This window comes from Pleurodeles waltl, chromosome 12, assembly GCF_031143425.1.
Source record: "Pleurodeles waltl isolate 20211129_DDA chromosome 12, aPleWal1.hap1.20221129, whole genome shotgun sequence".
NCBI classification, from domain to species: Eukaryota; Metazoa; Chordata; class Amphibia; order Caudata; family Salamandridae; genus Pleurodeles; species Pleurodeles waltl.
The window spans coordinates 117,641,112-117,650,674 of NC_090451.1; the positions used below are offsets into that span (position 1 = coordinate 117,641,112).

The window sequence follows — 9,563 nt, forward strand, 5'->3', positions numbered from 1 at the left end:
ACTACAGGTAGGTGCCAAAAGATCATGAGCAGAACATCACGTCTCAAAAGACTTCCAGTTCTTTGAGTAAGACTTCGAAGTAGAAGGCCTGCTGGAGTGCTGAATTAACTCCACTAAGGAAGAGGAAAGACCCTTTGCTAGCAGTCCAGACTTCTCAACCTCCAAAGCGATAGAGTGAGTTGGAGCAAGAAGGTCAGGGACGACGTTCTGAGAGAGACACACTTGAGCAGTACCCAAGGAGGTAGAAGAGCCAGGGGTTCAGAAGAGGAAACCATGACATCTCTGGCGAATAAGGGCCCACAAGAATAAAGTTCCCTCCCCCCTGCTGAGACTTGAAGAGAACCATCTGGATCAATAAAAAGTGGGGGAATGTATAAAGGAGACTTCTCAGCCACTTTATCACCAATACGTCCACTACCTAGGCTCCTTGTTCCGGAAGCCTGGATCAGAATCGACAAAGATGAGCATTGTCCTTGTTTGAAAAGAGATCCAGAAAGGGTTTCACAAACTCTCGGCATATCTCTCAAAACAACGACCTAGATAACGTCAACTCCAGCAAATTTGGAAACCTCCAGCTGTCTGCCATCACATTGTCGGTGCCCTTGATGTGTACTGCCGACGTGTGCAACAGGTTGATCTCTGCCCAATAACCCAATTGTTCTGCTATTGCATTGAGGGATTGTGAATGCATGCTTCACTGTTGGTTAATGTAAAAGACAGCTACCTTATTCTCTGTCTTTACTAGCACATTTTTTTGAGACAGATGATGATGGGAAAACTTCAAAGCCTTGAAGATTACCATCAACTCCATCTATTTCCATGACCTCCGACTCTCTAGGAAAGACCACTTGAATCGACAGGATCAGTCCAACACAGTAGCTCTCCAGCCAGGTTTGCTGGCATCTGTTGCGAGGAATTCAGGAGCATCCAGGTGTATTAGTGTCCACTTAGACCAGTGGTCTTCAAACTCTTTAATGCCGCATCCACCCAATGGGGAAAAAAACATTGGTGCCTCCCCTCTGAATTGTCCACAATTCTTCTATTAAATTGACAATGTTTAAATATGTCTAGACCTATTTAAACATTGCAGTTAAGTTCTGTTACTGTTTTAAAAATGCAATCAAATACATGACCCCAAATATACTATTCTGGTCAGGCCTGCCCTACTAACCAATTGCAGCGTCATGCTCTGCTGAGTAAACTGATCTCACGACAGTGAGGAATGCACAGGCCGGGTGGTGCCCGGCGCACGAAAGCGCGCCTTCTTGTGTTGTACGTCTCTTCGCGCAAATGCAAACTCAGATTTCCTGCACTGTGGTCGGCAGGAGAGACATGGGAAGGCGCAGTAGGGAAGGCTTGAGCAACGAACCGTTGGCTATGTTTTGTTGTTACTTTGTTGACATGAGCTCAAGTAATTTGAAGCAGAAGGAACGGCCAGACCTAAAAAAAACTCTCTTACCTCCAACGCCGAATAACCACTATAATTATAATATCTCAAAAGCAGCTGGCCTTGTAAACTTAATGACCAAGCAAAGGATGCATTTTGGGTTTTGTTGTAAAAGAATAAAAATACTATCCATCCTTTCCTTTTTTTCCGGCAACAAGCGATGTTACAAAGATATCACAGCACACAGTGAGATTGAGTGAAAGAAGAGGCACTGAGGCTGGCGTGCAGCACTCCACAGCTCTTGTTATTGTAATCCAGACAGGGGGCGGAAGGAGAAAAGTATGAAGGAATTGCGATAGTAAGACCACCTCTTCTATCTATCTGCATTTCATGGAAAAAGGATATCAGTAGTACTCATGGCCGGTTAGCTCAGTTGGTTAGAGCGTGGTGCTAATAACGCCAAGGTCGCGGGTTCGATACCCATACGGGCCAGGTTGCATTTTTTCTCTCAACTAACCTCTATTTTTCTCATTTAATCAAGCTCTTATAAATCCATACACTCTGTTGCTCCAGTATACGTTCACTTTCCATTAGTCCTTCTTTTGCCACTGCTGACCAAAACTCAAGCCGGCAGCGCCAGTAGAACAACACAAGTGCAAGGGATTGCCTCTCCAAGATGGAGACACTGCCTCAGACTATGTCTCGTGAGAGGTGGAGGGAGACCAAGAGCTGATTATTAGATGCGTGGGGATAAGAGGAACATAACTCAGGTGAACAGATTCTGGATAGTGATGCTATAGCTAGGATCGGCAACGTTACAGGGGAAAGGATAGGAAAATAATTAGGTGACAGAAGTATAGAAGTGGTTTCAAGGGGGTGTGTCTCTTAAGAGGGCCGAAAGATGCACTGAAGGCGAAGGTGAAGTGAAAGAAGAAAGAAAGATCAAAGGAAGTCGACAGTGATTGAGAGAAAACTCACAAAGGCAAATTGAGCAAAAGACAAGGCCTGGGGAGTTAGACTACTTCAATGCAAATTTACGCCGCAGATGAGCATGACAACTGACCCTTGTACAGTGGTGCTGAAACAATTTTCAGTGTGGGGGTGCTGCCATCAAAGGGCTTCTGAAAATCCAGGAATCATACAAAGAACAAGTCCTGCGGAATGAGCCACGCACATTCAGAAAGAATAGTGATGCATTGGTTACTTATTGGTAATCTTCATTAGCCTTAGTCCATTGCGTCCTTGTGACAGTCATTACAAAGTAAGGTGATGTCACCTTCCAACAGGAAGAAAGAACAGGAGGATCCTTAAATGCTAGCCCCATGCACCCAACCTGGGTGCCAAGCCCTTGCCAAAGGACTGATGGGAAGGTGGGCAGGATGTAATGTTTGTGACAAAGACAAGATGGACTAAGGGTAATGCAGAGTTCAAAACATTGGTACTCAAATGCAAAACAGAAAAATTATTAAGCCCTAATGCTTGACAAATGTATGATCTGAGGACCAAGTAGCCACCCTAGGAATTTCCTAGATTGTTACTCACTGGAATTCAACCTAGGAGGTGGCCATTCCTCTCGTAGACCATCCCTGAACTGGAAGATATTCTAAAAAGCCTTGCAAAGCCAGAAAAATTGACAACTTAATCCACCTACTCAGAGTCATAAAAGTCACCTTCTTGTCTTTTCCAGGCTGTCCAAAAGTCACAAACAAGGAGTCGGTTTTCCTGAACTGCAGAGGCCTGGTGACATAAATGAAAAGAGCTCTTTAAACATCAAGTGTATTCAGAAAATGTTCCTCCGGAGAGGAAGGAGAGGGAATGAAAGAAGGAAGAATTATTTCCTAAGATCTATCAAAAATAGACTTAACCTTTGCAGCAAAGGTAAGGCTAGGCCTTAAAGTTACCCCATCTTCCAAAGTATCAAATGAAGAGAGGACAGCATTTTAAGGCTCCCAGCTCACCAATTGTTCTCAGCAAGGTGATAGGAAATAGGAAAATAACTTTATAGGAAACAATCTTTATGTCTACAGTATCCAGATCCTCAAAGAGATAAAATTGCAAAGCCTATAAAAGAGTAGGAAGATTCTGAGTTGGAGAAAAGGATTTTTCAACTGGTCTTACAATTGACAAAAGATCAGAACAGTCTAGACACCAAAGACTGTAACATCGACGAAGGTAAAGAAAAGTCCCTAAAAACCTTTATCGCAAAGCAATGAGCTTTCAGAGTGGAAAGAGATTCAAGTGAAACCCATTCAGATGAAAATGCAAAATAGCAGACAAACTACAGGTAGGTGCCAAAAGATCATGAGCAGAACATCACGTCTCAAAAGACTTCCAGTTCTTTGAGTAAGACTTCGAAGTAGAAGGCCTGCTGGAGTGCTGAATTAACTCCACTAAGGAAGAGGAAAGACCCTTTGCTAGCAGTCCAGACTTCTCAACCTCCAAAGCGATAGAGTGAGTTGGAGCAAGAAGGTCAGGGACGACGTTCTGAGAGAGACACACTTGAGCAGTACCCAAGGAGGTAGAAGAGCCAGGGGTTCAGAAGAGGAAACCATGACATCTCTGGCCAATAAGGGCCCACAAGAATAAAGTTCCCTCCCCCCTGCTGAGACTTGAAGAGAACCATCTGGATCAATAAAAAGTGGGGGAATGTATAAAGGAGACTTCTCAGCCACTTTATCACCAATACGTCCACTACCTAGGCTCCTTGTTCCGGAAGCCTGGATCAGAATCGACAAAGATGAGCATTGTCCTTGTTTGAAAAGAGATCCAGAAAGGGTTTCACAAACTCTCGGCATATCTCTCAAAACAACGACCTGGATAACGTCAACTCCAGCAAATTTGGAAACCTCCAGCTGTCTGCCATCACATTGTCGGTGCCCTTGATGTGTACTGCCGACGTGTGCAACAGGTTGATCTCTGCCCAATAACCCAATTGTTCTGCTATTGCATTGAGGGATTTTGAATGCATGCTTCACTGTTGGTTAATGTAAAAGACAGCTACCTTATTCTCTGTCTTTACTAGCACATTTTTTTGAGACAGATGATGATGGGAAAACTTCAAAGCCTTGAAGATTACCATCAACTCCATCTATTTCCATGACCTCCGACTCTCTAGGAAAAACCACTTGAATCGACAGGATCAGTCCAACACAGTAGCTCTCCAGCCAGGTTTGCTGGCATCTGTTGCGAGGAATTCAGGAGCATCCAGGTGTATTAGTGTCCACTTAGACCAGTGGTCTTCAAACTCTTTAGTGCCGCATCCACCCAATGGGAAAAAAAACATTGGTGCCTCCCCTCTGAATTGTCCACAATTCTTCTATTAAATTGACACTGTTTAAATATGTCTAGACCTATTTAAACATTGCAGTTAAGTTCTGTTACTGTTTTAAAAATGCAATCAAATACATGACCCCAAATATACTATTCTGGTCAGGCCTGCCCTACTAACCAATTGCAGCGTCATGCTCTGCTGAGGAAACTGATCTCACGACCGTGAGGAATGCACAGGCCGGGTGGTGCCCGGCGCACGAAAGCGCGCCTTCTTGTGTTGTACTTCTCTTCGAGCAAATGCAAACTCAGATTTCCTGCACTGTGGTTGGCAGGAGAGACATGGGAAGGCGCAGTAGGGAAGGCTTGAGCAACGAACCGTTGGCTATGTTTTGTTGTTACTTTGTTGACATGAGCTCAAGTAATTTGAAGCAGAAGGAACGGCCAGACCTAAAAAAAACTCTCTTACCTCCAACGCCGAATAACCACTATAATTATAATATCTCAAAAGCAGCTGGCATTGTAAACTTAATGAGCAAGCAAGCCGATGCATTTTGGGTTTTGTTGTAAAAGAATAAAAATACTATCCATCCTTTCCTTTTTTTCCGGCAACAAGCGATGTTACAAAGATATCACAGCACACAGTGAGATTGAGTGAAAGAAGAGGCACTGAGGCTGGCGTGCAGCACTCCACAGCTCTTGTTATTGTAATTCAGACAGGGGGCGGAAGGAGAAAAGTATGAAGGAATTGCGATTGTGAGACCAACTCTTCTATCTATCTGCATTACAAGGAAAAAGGATAGCTTTAGTACTCGTGGCTGGTTAGCTCAGTTGGTTAGAGCGTGGTGCTAATAATGCCAAGGTCGTGGGATCGATCCCCGTACGGGCCAGGTTGCATTTTTTCTCTCAACTAAACTCTTTTTTTCTCATTTAATCAAGCTCTTATAAACCCATACACTCTGTTGCTCCAGTATACGTTCACTTTCCATTAGTCCTTCTTTTGCCACTGCTGACCAAAGCTCAAGCCGGCAGCACCAGTAGAACAACACAAGTGCAAGGGATTGTCTCTCCAAGATGGAGACACTGCCTCAGACTATGTCTCGTGAGAGGTGGAGGGAGACCAAGAGCTGATTATTAGATGCGTGGGGATAAGAGGAACATAACTCAGGTGAACAGATTCTGGATAGTGATGCTATAGCTAGGATCAGCAACGTTACAGGGGAAAGGATAGGAAAATAATTAGGTGACAGAAGTATAGAAGTGGCTACAAAGGGGTGTGTCTCTTAAGAGGGCCGAAAGATACACTGAAGGCGAAGGTGAAGTGAAAGAAGAAAGAAAGATCAAAGGAAGTCGACAGTGATTGAGAGAAAACTCACAAAGGCAAATTGAGCAAAAGACAAGGCCTGGGGAGTTAGACTACTTCAATGCAAATTTACGCCGCAGATGAGCATGACAACTGACCCTTGTACAGTGGTGCTGAAACAATTTTCAGTGTGGGGGTGCTGCCATCAAAGGGCTTCTGAAAATCCAGGAATCATACAAAGAACTAGTCCTGCGGAATGAGCCACGCACATTCAGAAAGAGTGGTGATGCGTTGGTTACTTATTGGTAATCTTCATTAGCCTTAGTCCATTGCGTCCTTGTGACAGTCATTACAAAGTAAGGTGATGTCACCTTCCAACAGGAAGAAAGAACAGGAGGATCCTTAAATGCTAGCCCCATGCACCCAACCTGGGTGCCAAGCCCTTGCCAAAGGACTGATGGGAAGGTGGGCAGGATGTAATGTTTGTGACAAAGACAAGATGGACTAAGGGTAATGCAGAGTTCAAAACATTGGTACTCAAATGCAAAACAGAAAAATTATTAAGCCATAATGCTTGACAAATGTATGCTCTGAGGACCAAGTAGCCACCCTAGGAATTTCCTAGATTATTACTCACTGGAATTCAACCCAGGAGGTGGCCATTCCTCTCGTAGACCATCCCTGAACTGGAAGATATTCTAAAAAGCCTTGCAAAGCCAGAAAAATTGACAACTTAATCCACCTACTCAGAGTCATAAAAGTCACCTTCTTGTCTTTTCCAGGCTGTCCAAAAGTCACAAACAAGGAGTCGGTTTTCCTGAACTGCAGAGGCCTGGTGACATGAATGAAAAGAGCTCTTTAAACATCAAGTGTATTCAGCAAATGTTCCTCCGGAGAGGAAGGAGAGGGAATGAAAGAAGGAAGAATTATTTCCTAAGATCTATCAAAAATAGACTTAACCTTTGCAGCAAAGGTAAGGCTAGGCCTTAAAGTTACCCCATCTTCCAAAGTATCAAATGAAGAGAGGACAGCATTTTAAGGCTCCCAGCTCCCCAATTGTTCTCAGCAAGGTGATAGGAAATAGGAAAATAACTTTATAGGAAACAATCTTTATGTCTACAGTATCCAGATCCTCAAAGGGATAAAATTGCAAAGCCTATAAAAGAGTAAGAAGATTCTGAGTTGGAGAAAAGGGATTTTTCAACTGGTCTTACAATTGACAAAAGATCAGAACAGTCTAGACACCAAAGATTGTAACATCGACGAAGGTACAGAAAAGTCCCTAAAAACCTTTATCGCAAAGCAATGAGCTTTCAGAGTGGAAAGAGATTCAAGTGAAACCCATTCAGAAGAAAATGCAAAATAGCAGACAAACTACAGGTAGGTGCCAAAAGATCATGAGCAGAACATCACGTCTCAAAAGACTTCCAGTTCTTTGAGTAAGACTTCGAAGTAGAAGGCCTGCTGGAGTGCTGAATTAACTCCACTAAGGAAGAGGAAAGACCCTTTGCTAGCAGTCCAGACTTCTCAACCTCCAAAGCGATAGAGTGAGTTGGAGCAAGAAGGTCAGGGACGACGTTCTGACAGAGACACACTTGAGCAGTACTCAAGGAGGTAGAAGAGCCAGGTGTTCAGAAGAGGAAACCATGACATCTCTGGCCAATAAGGGCCCACAAGAATAGAGTTCCCTCCCCCCTGCTGAGACTTGAAGAGAACCATCTGGATCAATAAAAAGTGGGGGAATGTATAAAGGAGACTTCTCAGCCACTTTATCACCAATACGTCCACTACCTAGGCTCCTTGTTCCGGAAGCCTGGATCAGAATCGACAAAGATGAGCATTGTCCTTGTTTGAAAAGAGATCCAGAAAGGGTTTCACAAACTCTCGGCATATCTCTCAAAACAACGACCTGGATAACGTCAACTCCAGCAAATTTGGAAACCTCCAGCTGTCTGCCATCACATTGTCGGTGCCCTTGATGTGTACTGCCGACGTGTGCAACAGGTTGATTTCTGCCCAATAACCCAATTGTTCTGCTATTGCATTGAGGGATTTTGAATGCATGCTTCACTGTTGGTTAATGTAAAAGACAGCTACCTTATTCTCTGTCTTTACTAGCACATTTTTTTGAGACAGATGATGATGGGAAAACTTCAAAGCCCTGTAGATTACCATCAACTCCATCTATTTCCTTGACCTCCGACCTCTAGGAAAGACCACTTGAATCGACAGGATCAGTTCAACACAGTAGCTCTCCAGCCAGGTTTGCTGGCATCTGTTGCGAGGATTCAGGAGCATCCAGGTATATTAGTGTCCACTTAGACCAGTGGTCTTCAAACTCTTTAATGCCGCATCCACCCAATGGGAAAAAAAAACATTGGTGCCTCCCCTCTGAATTGTCCACAATTCTTCTATTAAATTGACACTGTTTAAATATGTCTAGACCTATTTAAACATTGCAGTTAAGTTCTGTTACTGTTTTAAAAATGCAATCAAATACATGACCCCAAATATACTATTCTGGTCAGGCCTGCCCTACTAACCAATTGCAGCGTCATGCTCTGATGAGTAAACTGATCTCACGACAGTAAGGATTGCACAGGCCGGGTGGTGCCCGGCGCACAAAAGCGCGCCTTCTTGTGTTGTACGTCTCTTCGCGCAAATGCAAACTCAGATTTCCTGCACTGTGGACGGCAGGAGAGACATGGGAAGGCGCAGTAGGGAAGGCTTGAGCAACGAACCATTGGCTATGTTTTGTTGTTACTTTGTTGACGTGAGCTCAAGTAATTTGAAGCAGAAGGAACGGCCAGACCTAAAAAAAACTCTCTTACCTCCAACGCCGAATAACCACTATAATTATAATATCTCAAAAGCAGCTGGCCTTGTAAACTTAATGACCAAGCAAGCCGATGCATTTTGGGTTTTGCTGTAAACGAATAAAAATACTATCCATCCTTTCCTTTTTTTCCGGCAACAAGCGATGTTACAAAGATATCACAGCACACAGTGAGATTGAGTGAAAGAAGAGGCACTGAGGCTGGCGTGCAGCACTCCACAGCTCTTGTTATTGTAATCCAGACAGGGGGCGGAAGGAGAAAAGTATGAAGGAATTGCGATAGTAAGACCAACTCGTCTCTCTATCTGCATTTCATGGAAAAAGGATATCTGTAGAACTCATGGCCGGTTAGCGCAGTTGGTTAGAGTGTGGTGCTAATAATGCTAAGGTTGCGGGTTCGATCCCCGTACGGGCCAGGTTGCATTTTTTCTCTCAAGTAAACTCTTTTTTTCTCATTTAATCAAGCTCTCATAAATCCATACACCCTGTTGCTCCAGTATAAGTTCACTTTCCATTAGTCCTTCTTTTGCCACTGCTGACCAAAGCTCAAGCCGGCAGCGCCAGTAGAACAACACAAGTGCAAGGGATTGTCTCTCCAAGATGGAGACACTGCCTCAGACTATGTCTCGTGAGAGGTGGAGGGAGACCAAGAGCTGATTATTAGATGCGTGGGGATAAGAGGAACATAACTCAGGTGAACAGATTCTGGATAGTGATGCTATAGCTAGGATCAGCAACGTTACAGGGGAAAGGATAGGAAAATAATTAGG

General features: G+C 43.9%; 1 non-coding gene across 1 annotated transcript; it reads left to right on the forward strand.

Annotated features, from left to right (window-relative positions):
- The first annotated feature begins 1,805 nt into the window (after positions 1-1,805).
- TRNAI-AAU (transfer RNA isoleucine (anticodon AAU)) lies at positions 1,806-1,879 on the forward strand. Its single transcript has one exon. It is a non-coding gene; the product is annotated as a tRNA-Ile (tRNA).
- Positions 1,880-9,563: the final 7,684 nt, after the last annotated feature.